The sequence below is a fragment of the Schistocerca nitens genome, chromosome 6, assembly GCF_023898315.1.
Source record: "Schistocerca nitens isolate TAMUIC-IGC-003100 chromosome 6, iqSchNite1.1, whole genome shotgun sequence".
Classification (NCBI taxonomy): Eukaryota; Metazoa; Arthropoda; class Insecta; order Orthoptera; family Acrididae; genus Schistocerca; species Schistocerca nitens.
Genome location: NC_064619.1, coordinates 336,188,001 through 336,203,932, shown reverse-complemented (window position 1 = coordinate 336,203,932; position 15,932 = coordinate 336,188,001).

Genomic DNA, 15,932 nt, shown 5'->3' with positions numbered 1-15,932 from the left:
GTGGTCTCGTGGTTCTAGGCGCGCAGTCCGGAACCGTGGGACTGCTACGGTCGCAGGTTCGAATCCTGCCTTGGGCACGGATGTGTGTGATGTCCTTAGGTTAGTTAGGTTTAAGAAGTTCTAAGTTCTAGGGGACTGATAACCACAGCAGTTGAGTCCCATAATGCTCAGAGCCATTTGAACCATTTGAACCGTTCTCCTGCACATTCAGTCTTTGCTGAGCTCTCGTTGCCATGTGTTCTATCATAGAGATGGATGTGGGTGATAGAGCAGCCTTCAATAACTGCATTTCATGTAGAAATTCGAGGGAGGACTGTACCCACAGTTCACTACATGAGGTATGGAAGCATATGATAATGGAGGAGTGTCTGTTCAGCAGATTTCGGCAATGCAGAGGGATGGAGCCAGGATGAACCCCGTAACCAGCATATGTTCATGCGCATGCACAAACTGCAGGCTTATTTACCATCAAACATTCACTCTTCCAAAACGCAAGAGACGTTCAGTTGACACCAATTCGCTTCGGCGTAAGCATATTCGTATACAGTGTATATACCATTGAAGACCATCCTGCAGAATGTGTTCAATCGATGAGTTATTGGTGTTTGACCCAAATAAATTCCCTCCAACGAAATGCTTTAAAAATGCATTACCCATCTAACTCCAGAGCGCAGCTGACGTAACCGCGCATGGCTGAGCCCGCTCCGTGCCCCGCCTGTCGGCGGGCCCGCAGAGTCCCAGGACGGCGCGCCAGGTAGGTAGGCGCCGACCGGCGTCCCCGAGTTCCGCCACAAATGGTCAGCCACGCTCGCCTCAGAGTCTGGCTACGTAAACATCCTCACCCGCCCGTGAGCACTTAACGCTGGACAGGATGGAACCTGTGGACCACGTGCTGGACAAAGGACACGTTCCACCCCAATTTTTTTTTTCTGAACAGGTTCCAACCTGCCGATACCTACCTCACACAACCGCCCGAGATGTTGGGAAAGTTCTATCACGTGACACACTAAAAGCTATATCGGTCCTAAAGTTCTCAAATTCCCAGCACCGACGGACAGGAACCGACCCGCTTGCTTTGTCCAAACCACCCTCACGCCACATGCCCGCGACTCCACGGCGCCACCAGAACGTGTGATGATGGAGAACAAACTACGCTCTCGCCCCATAAACTCTGCAATTCCCTCACCGATAGACAGGAACTGACACGCTCGATCTGGAATGTTTGCTACCGAGTTGGAAACTTCCTTGACGTCACAACGCGCGATCGACCACGTGGCTCTGTGGGACAAAGAATGCTCTCACTAAGTTAACTGATCACCCGATTCTCATTATTCACCCCACATACCCCGATTACCTAATCCAAGATCTTCGCGAAAACACGCACATACGCGTGAACCGTCGCTCCCGTCAAGATAAGTACCTCCGCAAGCTCTCAACTCAAATAACAAAAAAAAAAAAAAACCCAATTCAATATCACGCGCACATGCGGGAGCCATCGCACGCTCCTAGCAAACTTCTCAACTCACATACCTATCCACTCACTCAAATTCTATATGGTCTCAAAATACTTAACCTCCCCTTTATTCATTCAAAATATATTCGCTCCCTACCATAAACTCATCGCCAATAAAAAAAATAGCTAACAATATTCATCTCCAAAAACATTACCTTCAACGCCATTCTTAATACCATCAACCTCGAATTACGCCTATATAGCATACTTTTAAATAATAATAATAATAATAATAATAATAAATCATTCATGCTAACACCCACATAATGATCTCACTATCATCCTCTCTCTAATCTAAACAAGATCTTCACTGATACTATGAATTATTTGTCTATAATTTTATAAATTATAAAATGCTCAGCCCTCCACCATGTCCACGAACCATCTGACTAGTTCAGCTTTCAACTACTAGGGGCGCTAGTGAACCTATTCACCACCACCACAGAATTCTCAACGGCCATTCGTTCATCCTAGGATCATGTGATACTACGTCGTCACACTTATATAAGGAGCCACCCCCTGCTCGTCTTTCTCACTCTTCAGTTGTCCGCCGCATCGTGCATTTGTTCTCGTGTGTGTGTGTGTGTGTGTGTGTGTGTGTGTGCTCTATCTGATTTATTAAGATGAAGCGAATGAACAACACCCAGGAGTCTGCTGCGAAGAGACTTAGACTCCACGATTCGCCATTATCGAGTAAGTATATAATTTTTACTTTTCATTATCATTTTTCCTTTACATCTTATACAGGGTGTTTCAAAAATGACCGGTATATTTGAAACGGCAATAAAAACTAAACGAGCAGCGATAGAAATACACCGTTTGTTGCAATATGCTTGGGACAACAGTACATTTTCAGGCGGACAAACTTTCGAAATTACAGTAGTTACAATTTTCAACAACAGATGGCGCTGCAAGTGATGTGAAAGATATAGAAGACAACGCAGTCTGTGGGTGCGCCATTCTGTACGTCGTCTTTCTGCTGTAAGCGTGTGCTGTTCACAACGTGCAAGTGTGCTGTAGACAACATGGTTTATTCCTTAGAACAGAGGATTTTTCTGGTGTTGGAATTCCACCGCCTAGAACACAGTGTTGTTGCAACAAGACGAAGTTTTCAACGGAGGTTTAATGTAACCAAAGGACCGAAAAGCGATACAATAAAGGATCTGTTTGAAAAATTTCAACGGACTGGGAACGTGACGGATGAACGTGCTGGAAAGGTAGGGCGACCGCGTACGGCAACCACAGAGGGCAACGCGCAGCTAGTGCAGCAGGTGATCCAACAGCGGCCTCGGGTTTCCGTTCGCCGTGTTGCAGCTGCGGTCCAAATGACGCCAACGTCCACGTATCGTCTCATGCGCCAGAGTTTACACCTCTATCCATACAAAATTCAAACGCGGCAACCCCTCAGCGCCGCTACCATTGCTGCACGAGAGACATTCGCTAACGATATAGTACACAGGATTGATGACGGCGATATGCATGTGGGCAGCATTTGGTTTACTGACGAAGCTTATTTTTACCTGGACGGCTTCGTCAATAAACAGAACTGGCGCATATGGGGAACCGAAAAGCCCCATGTTGCAGTCCCATCGTCCCTGCATCCTCAAAAAGTACTGGTCTGGGCCGCCATTTCTTCCAAAGGAATCATTGGCCCATTTTTCAGATCCGAAACGATTACTGCATCACGCTATCTGGACATTCTTCGTGAATTTGTGGCGGTACAAACTGCCTTAGACGACACTGCGAACACCTCGTGGTTTATGCAAGATGGTGCCCGGCCACATCGCACGGCCGACGTCTTTAATTTCCTGAATGAATATTTCGATGATCGTGTGATTGCTTTGGGCTATCCGAAACATACAGGAGGCGGCGTGGATTGGCCTCCCTATTCACCAGACATGAACCTCTGTGACTTCTTTCTGTGGGAACACTTGAAAGACCAGGTGTACCGCCAGAATCCAGAAACAATTGAACAGCTGAAGCAGTACATCTCATCTGCATGTGAAGCCATTCCGCCAGACACGTTGTCAAAGGTTTCGGGTAATTTCATTCAGAGACTACGCCATATTATTGCTACGCATGGTGGATATGTGGAAAATATCGTACTATAGAGTTTCCCAGACCGCAGCGCCATCTGTTGTTGAAAATTGTAACTACTGTAATTTCGAAAGTTTGTCTGCCTGAAAATGTACTGTTGTCCCAAGCATATTGCAACAAACGGTGTATTTCTATCGCTGCTCGTTTAGTTTTTATTGCCGTTTCAAATATACCGGTCATTTTTGAAACACCCTGTACATTCTCCTTATTAATTATATATCTCATTGTTATAGCTGAACTCGCGGACTTTATCGTCGAGCCTGAGGAGCAAGCAGGTGGCGTCAATCAGCCTTAAGGTGAACAAGTTCCATTACCTGGTAAGTACATTTTTTCAATGTTTTGATATCTCTACCCTTTAACTCCGTGTACGAGTGCTACATCTGTTTTGGATAGCTCTATATAAAGATCCGCTTTTCACGTGGTGTGTGTGTGTGTGTGTGTGTGTGTGTGTGTGAGTGTGTCTGTTATACTCGCTCTCTATAAAGATTTCATTTTTTATATATATATCTGCCATCGTCCTCTCATTTCTATATCACCAAACTTCTTGTACAAACATTTTTTACTATACATTATACTCATTATATTCCATCTTTCTAGATTACATCGTCCCAGCGCTAGAAGAGCTTGATCGCCAACTCGAAATGGAGAGAGCTCGTCATGAATGTAAGTACACCTCTAATAATAATAAAAATCACACTCGCTAAAAAATTAAATAATTTTTTATTCTTGCTCTTTTAATATACACCCTTCTTCCTAGTCTATTGATCTAGCCTTAACATATATTTTGTTTCTAGATCATCCTAATTCCACGCAGAGTGAGGGAGCCGAACACAGTAATAACTTTTTAGATGAGGACGAACTGGACATGCCTGACTGGCTTGAGGGGCTTGTCGAATGCGGCAATGAACTGCTGAAGTCGTGGATTGAGATCGGAGAAGGTGAATAGTTTTCAACATTTGTCCAAAATAATTACCATTATTTACTGTTATAATAATGGTTCAAATGGCTCTGAGCACTATGGGACTCAACTGCTGTGGTCATCAGTCCCCTAGAACGTAGAACTACTTAAACCTAACTAACCTAAGGACATCACACACATCAATGCCCGAGGCAGGATTCGAACCTGCGACCGTAGCAGTCGCGCGGTTCCGGACTGCGCGCCTAGAACCGCGAGACCACCGCGGCCGGCTGTTATAATAATAATTATTATTATAACAGTAAATAATGGTAATTCTTATTTATCCCTCTTTTAAATACAGATCATTAAACTTATATTTATGTTACAGGTATATCACACGGCATTGCCCGTGTTCCGCGAGCGGCGGTTGCGGGCGCGGGGCTCGAGGGTGGGCGAGGACACGCCCCACCTTGCATCGCACCGATCACCGCAGCTCGACAGGCTGCGGCGGCGGCCCAAACAATCTGGCGTCCTTGGGCGTCCCAACAAGCAGGTAGCAGCACTGCCAGGGGTCCCTCGCCGCCTTCTCCACCTCCGCAAGCTGACCGTCCACGACACCGCCAGCGCAAGGTTCGTGTACCAACACGCATACCCCTCCCATTAAATGATGATGACGCACCATCGGCAACACCGTCATCCACCGGCTGGACCCCCAGTATCATTAGCAATAATAGTATTAGTGATCATCCTGTGGCTAGTGGCAGTTCTCTAACCCGCCCCTTTAGTCAAGTAGATCAGGTCGGTGACACCATACCGCAGTTACAATACTCGGCGATTGCCGACGCCTTTGAGGAGCGAATCTCGGTCACTAGGATCGAAAACCCAGCAGGGGGGTACCGCGATCCTGTTGGATTTTTAAACGTGTGCCTCCCTGTCCTGGAAACCGAGCTCCTCAAGGTAGTCGATAATCCGCGTTACCCCGCCGTTAAGTGCAGTGCAGTGCTATGCACTGAGTTATCGCACCCCCCCCCCCCCCCCCCGCAAAGATCAGTCTGGTGATGGAGAGACCAGCATTCATTATCTTTGGTGGGATAATGGCGTGATAACGCGGAGCACATCGATCGCCGAGTGGTTTCGTAAATCCACCTCGAGTGTCATATTGGGCCGGTTTTCCGAGATGGAAGTCAATGGCTCAGCTAAGGCACTCAGCAGAATTCTACACCTGGACATCCATACACATGTCCACGATCCGTTAAATGGAGGGTCTAGCTATATCAAGCTCCCTCAAGATATAGCTAACAAGAGGGCATGCATTAATGTCCAAAATAGAAAAGATCAGGCTTGTTTTGCATGGTCAATCCTGGCTTGCGAAAGAAAGTATAATTATATATATTGCCCTTGTCGTCCAGGTACACACAAAGTCAGTGATATTAACACATATTATAACTTTGACGATATTGAGTTCCCTGTCAAGATCCAGGACATACCTAAATTCGAGGCACAAAATACCGGAACATCGGTACACGTTTATGGCCTGGAGAAGAAGAAAAGCAAGTCAGACGAGCAAGACAAGCATGTCGTAGTCGGCCCCCTCCATTTCTCAAAATTTGCCGGTGAGCGTGAGAGGCATGTAAATATGCTGCTCTTTTCTGAAGGTGACAATTATCACTATGTCTGGATCAAGGACATGTCCCGACTCCTTTCCGACCAACTATCAGCTGATCATAATGTAAAACATATTTGTTTAAGGTGTCTCAATTATTTCTCCTCTGAACAGTTATTAGCTACGCATCTAGTAGACTCTACTTCCAAGGATGCGGTACGTGTTATTATGCCTACCCAGGAAAACAAATTCATAAACTTTAGGAATGCTCACCACCAGGAGCGGTGACCGTTTGTTGTGTACGCCGACTTTGAGTGCCTCCTCGCTCCTGTGACCCGCTGTGAAGGCGATCCTACGACCTCACACACCACCTTTACAGAAAAACACGTACCTTATGCTGCAGCGTACCAAATTGTATCGTAATATGACACCAACCTTAACCGATACAAATCTTACGTCGGCGATAATCCATCGATTTGGTTGCTCTCTGAGCTTGAAAAGTTTTCACTGGAAGTTGATAAGCTGTACAGCGGCAACGTTCCAATGACCAAATCGAAGGAGAATGAAGATTTGTATAATGAAGCCACCGAGTGTCATATTTGTGGGCTGCCGTGGGACAGAAAAGCGGAAACTCCTCGTAGGGACCACTGTCATCTTACAGGGAAATTCCGTGGCACTGCTCACAATACGTGCAATTTGAATTACCAATTACCTAGGCACATACCAGTTTTCTTTCATAATTTAAGTGGGTATGATGCTCATTTTCTAGTTGAGCACTTGGCGGATTTCGGTTTGGAGAAAGATCAGGTGAGTGTCCTACCTGAGAGCGTCGAGAAGTATATGTCATTCTCCAAACGAATGACGCCAAGAATTACGCTGCGCTTCCTCGATACACTACGTTTTATGCAGGCCCCACTAGAGAAACTTGTTGACACTCTACCTCCGGCGGATATGCATATCACTCGAGCTGCATTTCCCGACGAGGAAAAGTTTCAACTTGTGACTAGGAAACAGGTTTTTCCATATGAGTATGTGAATAGTATGGCCAAACTCGACGAAACCAGGCTACCCGACATAACTGCATTCTCCAGCAACCTCACAGGCGACACGATAACGAATGCAGAGTATGAGCATGCCGTGAATGTCTGGCGGGAATTCAACATTTCTTATTTAGGAGAGTACGCACGTCTTTACACGGACACAGACGTGCGCTTGCTTGCGGACGTTTTCGAGAAGTTCCGGAGTCTATGTATGACCACATATTCTCTGGACCCTGCCTTTTATTACACGGCACCTGGGTTGTCTTGGGACGCGATGCTCAAGAAAACGAAGTGCAGTATCAAATTATTGACCGATCCTGACATGCTTCTTTTCTTTGAGCGAGGGATCCGTGGGGGGGCTCTGCCAATGTATTCATAGACAAGTGAAAGCAAATAACCTACGGATGGGTGACAGGTTCAAAGCATCCCTTGATTCAAGTTATATAATGTATCTCGATGTGAGTAACTTATACGGACACGCCATGCAGCAATCACTGCCGATTGGGGAGTTTCGGTGGCTGTCCGAAGATGAATGCAAGGGATTAGGTGGAATAATCATTGGGGGTATGGCCGCCGATTCTGATGTTGAGTATGTTGTGGAGGCAGAACTCACATATCCTATTAGTTTGCATGACGCACATGCCGATTTGCCGCTGTGTCCAGAGCATCTAGTTCCGCGAGGAAGTTCCACACCGAAACTGATGACAACGCTGGGGGACAAGCAGAGGTACATCATTCACTACCTTAACCTCCAGCAATGCCTCAGCTTGGGTATGGAGCTGGTTAAAATCACTTAGGCCATCTCCTTCAAGCAGTCCCCCTGGTTGAAAGAGTATATTGATCTGAATACGAGACAGAGAACTTCCGCGTCGTGTGACTTTGAGAAAGATTTTTATAAATTAATGAATAATACAATTTTCGGAAAAACTATGGAGAATTTGAGGGAACGACGTCAAATTTTTATTAGAACGCAATGGGATGGGCGTTATGGCGTACGAAAATGCATTGCCATACCAAATTTTAAACGGGTCACGATTTTCAATAAGAATTTTGTTGCTGTGGAGATGGCTAAAACTGCAGTAGAGTTTACTAAACCTATCTATTTGGGGATGTGCATACTAGACCTATCCAAACTCCACATGTACCGCTTTCATTATGAGTTTGCGAAAACTCATTTCGCAGATCCTAAATTACTTTATATGGATACGGATAGTTTCATCTATTGGGTGAAGAACTGCGATCCATATGAAGTAATTAGGTACCACGCCAATGAATTCGACACGTCTTCTTATGCGGCCGATAATCTTTATGGTATTGTTCCGCAAAACAAGAAGGTTATCGGTCTCATGAAAGACGAGACGAATGGATTGGCGATTGTGGAGTTTGTAGGTCTTCGGTCCAAGATATATGCATATCGCACATTGGAAGGTCCCACTCAGAGACGGGCTAAGGGGGTACAACGGATGGCATCACGAGCTCTGTCTATCAAAGACTATTTGCAGTGCCTACGTGGTGGTTTCGCGGTGCTGAGCTGCAACCGCCGCATATCGTCCGGCAAACTAGTATTCGATCGATAGCGCACGAGGTGTACACTGTGCTGCAGTTTAAAATCGGTCTGTCGCCTCATGACGAAAAAAGGGTCATCTGTGATGACGGCTTTGAAAGTCGCCCGTACTCATACTACTTACTTGCAGCAAGAGAAGGGGTGGGGGACCCTGATTGAGAGAGAGAGAGAAGGAGAGAGAGAGAGAGAGAGAGAGAGAGAGAGAGAGAGGGAGAGACGGCGAGGGTGTCTGTAGAGTAGTAGTATGACCCTTTTTTCATAGTGTAAATACTGAATGAGAGTGTTTTGTAGTGTGTATCAGCTTGCATACTTCCGTGTATGTCTGAGTGTGTGTGAATGTGTGCGAGCCTGTGTTAAGTGTGCATGTGTGTAAATATTATTTATTATATCAAAGAAAAAATAAAAAAATCATAAAAAACCGAAAAAAACGAAAATAATCCCATTTATTAAAAAAAGTCTTTATACATACATATATTTGTATATTTTTTCGCCTCTATTACTAGTCAATGGCTATATGACTGAAAGCAGACAAAAATTTTACACCTCTTATAATCAAATAGAAGAAGACGAAATTACAATTTTTGCAGTTCGTATCTGCTTTGATCTTAGTAGTTGTTGTAAGTTTCACCTGCCGCTAGCCATCCAGTCAGAACTAGTTTTTTAAGAATGTGAGTTCTACCAATTAAATTCTTTATATATACTTGACTGTGTAAAAATATCTTTATACCGAGAAATACGTGTTCACCTGCTTGTTGTAGTGGAAAATGTCAAGAGCCACTTACTTCAATGAAATATAATTCAAATTGCTAGTGGAAAATGTTTTAGAGCCACTATCTTTAACTATATACAGGGTGAGTCACCTAACGTTACCGCTGGATATATTTCGTAAACGACATGAAATACTGACGAACCGATTCCACAGACCGAACGTGAGGAGAGGGGCTAGTGTAATTGGTTAATACAAACCATAAAAAAATGCACGGAAGTATGTTTTTTAACACAAATCTACGTTTTTTTAAAAATGGAACCCCGTTAGTTTTGTTAGCACATCTGAACATATAAATAAATACCTAATCAGTGCCGTTTGTTGCATTGTAAAATGTTAATTACATCCGGAATATTGTAACCTAAAGTTGACGCTTGAGTACCACTCCTCCGCTGTTCGATCGTGTGTATCGGAGAGCACCGAATTACGTAGGGATCCAAAGGGAACGGTGATGGACCTTAGGTACAGAAGACACTGGAACAGCACATTACGTCCACATGCTAACACCTTTTTATTGGTCTTTTTCACTGACGCACATGTACATTACCATGAGGGGTGAGGTACACGTACACACGTGGTTTCCGTTTTCAATTACGGAGTGGAATAGAGTGTGTCCCGACATGTCAGGCCAATAGATGTTCAATGTGGTGGCCATCATTTGCCGCACACAATTGCAATCTCTGGCGCGTAATGAATGTCGTACACGCCGCAGTACATCTGGTGTAATGTCGCCGCAGGCTGCCACAATACGTTGTTTCATATCCTCTGTGGTTGTAGGTACATCACGGTACACATTCTCCTTTAACGTACCCCACAGAAAGAAGTCCAGAGGTGTAAAATAAGGAGAACGGGCTGGCCAATTTATGCTTCCTCCACGTCCTATGAAACGCCCGTCGAACATTCTGTCAAGGGTCAGCCTAGTGTTAATTGCGGAATGTGCAGGTGCACAATCATGCTGATACCACATGCGTCGACGCGTTTCCAGTGGGACATTTTCGAGCAACGTTGGCAGATCATTCTGTACAAACGCGATGTATGTTGCGGTGCTCTCCGATACACACGATCGAACAGCGGAGGAGTGGTACTCAAGCGTCAACTTTAGGTTACAATATCTCCGGATGTAATTAACATTTTACAATGCAACAACGGCACTGATTACGTATTTGTTTATATGTTCAGATGTGCTAACAAAACTAACGGGGTTCCATTTAAAAAAACGTAGGTTTGTGTTAAAAAACATACTTCTGTGTATTTTTTTATGGTTTGTATTAACCAATTACACTAGCCCCTCTCCTCACGTTCGGTCTGTGGAATCGGTTCGCCAGTATTTGATGTGGTTTACGAAATATATCCAGCGGTAACGTTAGGTGACTCACCATATATATATATATATATATATATATATATATATATATATATATATATAGTACAGTGCTTATATATTTATGAATAATATAAATAATATATATATATATATAAATAATATATATATATATATATATATATATATATATATAGTACAGTGCTTATATATTTATGAATAATATAAAACCACCTATCTGCCTCACCATATATATATATATATATATATATATATATATATATATATATATATATATATATATATATATATATATAGTACAGTGCTTATATATTTATGAATAATATAAAGCCACCTATCTGCAAAGATTAGAACTTTCATATTTTTACTTGAAGACAAATAATGTATTTGTAAACTCATATAATGTGAAAAAAAGTGAATCATTTTACTGTAAACTGATATGTCGCGAACAAAATCTGAATTGAATAATAAATTCAATTATTTTATTTAAAAAAAATTGCCTGAGTTTGTTATTATTTGACCCTCAGTCATGATCCATATACGTTGGACTGGCACAGTGAGAGACCTATAAGGTTTTTACTGATTTAAAGACAGAGATGAAATCTGTATGACGCGTGCTGGACGTTGTCCGCCGGTCACAAACAGACCCCGCCGCTCTCTTTGTGGTCCTGTCACTTTAAACGGCGGGCGTCTGGCGAAGCCGACCCTAGCACTTCTCTTTCAGGTCCTGTCACTTTCAGCGGCTGACCATTGCCGAGCCGGCGAGGTGGAAGCAGGTAAACTGGCTCAGACAGCTCCAGTGGAATGCGCTTCACGAACAGTATCACCAATTAACTTACTTCTGTGGAAGTAGGTGTCACAAAAAGAAAACAACAAGAATTCTTATGGAGAAAAAAAATTATTTATTTGTTTGTGAGCCATTTTAAAAGTAATTTTACGTTTTCAGATGCTGACACAAAACTATTTTTGTCTTCTTCACACGTTCGCTGTCTAAGTTGATGGACAGGTGGACAATCGTAGTATTCCAGGTTCTGGATAGCCGCATATTTGAAGATTCGACGCAGCCAGCTACTCTTCTCATCGCCTTTAACGTAGACTCTCAGCAATTGCAGAAAATGTTTATAAGATATGCCAGGGGCGTCGCACATAATACCATGATAGAACTTCGTTAGCCACATCGCGCTTCTGACTGTCTTATTGCACTTGACGTCTTTAAATGGTTTCGGCGATTCAACTCTTGATACTAATGTTCCTATTACTCCATCACTTTGCGTGAATGCTATTAATGCACAGTCTTTAATTATGAAACGCCTGCACTCATCATAGTAAAATCCTTGAACGTCGGCTACGATCCTCACACCTTCAGGTAACATCGTGATTTACGCTAGAGCTAGCAGAGTGCGTATTAATTTATACAACTCGTTGCACTACACCAGTGAGCGGACAGTAGTTAACGAGACGATCATGCAGAACGAGAGCATATGCCTAAGTCTGATCAGGGAAGTTTGCTGAAGATTCAAATTCAATCCGTACATCTATAGGTCCTGATTTAATTATCTCATTCTGTTTTGAACAGTCAGTCACGATTATTGGCGCTAGCTTCTTGAAACTCTGTGGGCTGAGTAGGCATCCTTCATTTTCAACGCCTTCGTAGTAAGATGCTCGAAATCTCGCATACATGTCAAATGCCAGACTGTATACATCGCTGTCCCACTGTAGATGTAGATTCTCATAACGCCTTTGAGTTTGAAATGCGAGTATGATGAATCGAGGTGCTTCCAACTGCACTGATGTTTTAATAGCCCAAGTATGTGTGGACGCTGTAGGTAGGACTGGGTATTCAAAAAGCTCCCATGATCGGAAAGTTAGTGGTAGGTAGGTGCCAGCATTCAGAACTTTTAAGAGCTTCAAGCGCTCCTCGTCGGCAACGGTGATGTGAGGCATTTTCCATGATATGCTATTAATCTTGATTTGAACATTCTTTGCAGCTGTTTGAGAGAATGAATTCGCGTCACTTGCACTTCTCACCAAAGTAGGTTCTTGTTTAGCGTTGATAATTATTCGCTGCATATCCTCAAAATAACCTATAAGCATTTTTAGTGGCATGCACCTGGTAAATCGGCTTTGTCCACCCTTCCCATCCGCTGCATCTATGAACCACCCAGCATTTTCCAAACTGTTTGAATCAGAGGGTGAGGCTGAAACGTACGTCTTAAGGGCTGATGTAATGACAACATTTCTAGTTCGGCCTATTTCAATTCCGTTGAGTTCATAGCGTATCTCTTGAAACAGGAATGCTACGGCATTTCGAGTGAGCCTCGAGAGCGCTAAGACAGCCCCGTCAGCTTTCTTAAATGTGTGGTCCAGATAGAGGAAGCTCTTGCTAGGCAGTGTTACCGCGTCCTGATGTTGGATAACAATCCTAGTTTCATCATTTTTGTTAAATGTGCTTGAAGCGTAAGGTCTGTGTGAGTGGTATTCATGACGAATAATTCGGTCATCATACTCTACTGAGTAAGTTACGTTGAGCGACGTCATTCTGCGGTTTTAAACCTGCTGAAATGAGGAATTCGTAATTAAGGCGTGTTATCACGTTGCCCTTCCGCGATGCACTAACGGGTTGTGAGCCTGGTGTGCTAGCTTTATACCGTATTCCCATCTCGCCTTAGATGTAGGCGTACAATGATCTCTTCTCCTCTAAAGTTAACGAGCTGATTATTCTGATCCACAATACGCAGTTCAAGGTAGTCCAGTGTCTGAACAGTCACCGGGAGATATATAGCGTTTGTGGGGGCTTGAACTATTTTATACCCTGTGCCGACTGTAGGAAAGAATCCGTAAATTGAGTGAATCAATTTATCGTTCAGGTATGAGTTTGTGGCAATATTACACTAAACGTGGATTGTACTCACTGGGAGTATATCTACAGCATGATCTGATGCGTAAAATTTACTTCCGTCCTTCACCAAAACACGATCCTTAGCAAAACCTAGCAGTGGACCAATTGAATGTCTCTGTGTAAAGTCGATCGTAGCGCTCTCTGTCCGTATTTCAGATTTAAGGGTATTAATGTTTGCCTGTAGTTCAATACCTTTTTCTGACTGTTTTAAGAGTTCGCTTAAATCATCAATATCGTAGGCACCAGGATGTATTTGTAGAATCTCCTTCCGGCCGTCAATTTCAAGATGTAGTTTATTGTTGCTCTGTGTAATATTTGGAATGCTGTTATACGTCTCTAGACCAATCAGTGCAATACTCCAGTCCCCTGCACTTAAATCAATCGGCGGAAAGTAATTTGCGCGTAATACTGATCCTCGCTCTTTTAAAGTCAGAGTGTACGACATTGCATCTAAACATGAAATGATGGTCATGTGTTCAATGACAGCTCTTTTATACATCGCGCACATGATCTGACGATGACGCATTCTAGAGGGGGTTCGCCGTCGCTATGATGAGGAACATAGCGCAGAGATGACCACAGAGGTATGTGTTAAAGTACTGATATCGCCGGACATTGTAGAAGACGCGTCTTTTGTTGGTGAAGTAGCGTTGTAATTCTTCAGGCGGCTGTAAATCGCCGAATGAATCGAAATACTGAACTGCATTTGGACTTTTCTTAACATATGCAACCCAATGGGTCCCTGGACCCCCAGCAACATCTAAGTTTACAATTCCGCACTCATTAGTCCGCCACATTGTCTTCGGTAATGTATTCCGCATAAAGACGCCGCAGAATCCACGAATGTGAAGTTTTTATTTAATAATTTTAACTGGATCTTTATTCGTGAGCGCTTGGTCGGGTAGGATAACTAACGGACTTTTTTTTTATTTATGAAGAGACCTAGTCCTTTCCTGTATGGTTTTCCGATAGCTACTGCCTCCATAGCGCGATTATGTCTTCCGGCTTCCTCTAGTTGGGCTTGTGCATTCTGTGCGTTTTTAACCGTTTTGGCTACAGCTGCAGCACCACCTGTGAGTGAACCTATAGCGGACAGTGCTGCAAGGGCTGGAACGAGGAACGGGATAATTCCGCCCGAAGTCTTTGGTAGCGGTAGGACCCTAGGTGGTTTAATTGAAGTCGTGTTTTTCTTCTTGTTCCCACCATTGAACACACGTTTAGCTGCAGACATCGAGGTGAGAATACAGTTTTTCAAACAACCGGGTTTGTTGTTCTTCTTCCTGTTCTTCTTCGCTCGCAAAGCTGTTCGCGCTGCTTTCATAATTCGTTTGAAATTCATCACACCCAAGCCCAACTTAATTTTTCCACGCATGGTTTTATCAACCATGAATACAGCAACGCGTTGACCTATTCCGAGATCTTTTCTTCGCCTTATTTGCTTGGCTTTATCTGCTAATATCCGGTCGGCGACGTGGCGTGCTGGGAGATCCGTATTTGCTGTGTATGCTCAAGGCAGGCTTCGTCTAGTAGGTTAATACCTTTATCGCTTCGTGCCAGGCGCTTCTGAAACTTTGTTCCAGGCCCACAGAAGTTATATCCTGGAATGTGCAATTCAACAGGCAACTTGTCGAGAACACCACCTCCACCTCTTATTATGATGTGCCTCCTACGGTGCATGGTACGCTACTGAGGAGATAGAGCTCTACTCTCCCCCTTGTATTCTAACATGTCAGCTTCGATCCAACTGTTTTCTGATGATGGAAATCCTAGCCATTTAACCAGTGCTCTATTCCCACGACGTCTTATCACGCGCTCGATGAGCAATACATCTGGTTCAGAACTCTTCTGCAATTCCTCCGTGTAAAAGCATCCTGCAATTTCTTCGCCCTTGCCATCCTTTAAGATATATGTCCTAGGGTTGATTCGCTGCACTTTGGATACTGTGAGTATCTCAGCCGATCAATTTGGTAAGTACTATTTCTCGAACGCTGTCTTGTGTTTTGAAATTCGTACTAAGTCACCTATATTGAACCTCTGTTTGCGAGGGACGAGCATTTTAATCCGGAAATATACTGTGTCCATGAGTGAATTATCGCGAACATCGATCGGTCTCATTTTTATTGTACTATGTTCGGTTCGATTAAACTTTGCAATTATCTGTGGGAGGATATCTACCCACTTGTACGAACAGCGAAGATTAAACTGCATCC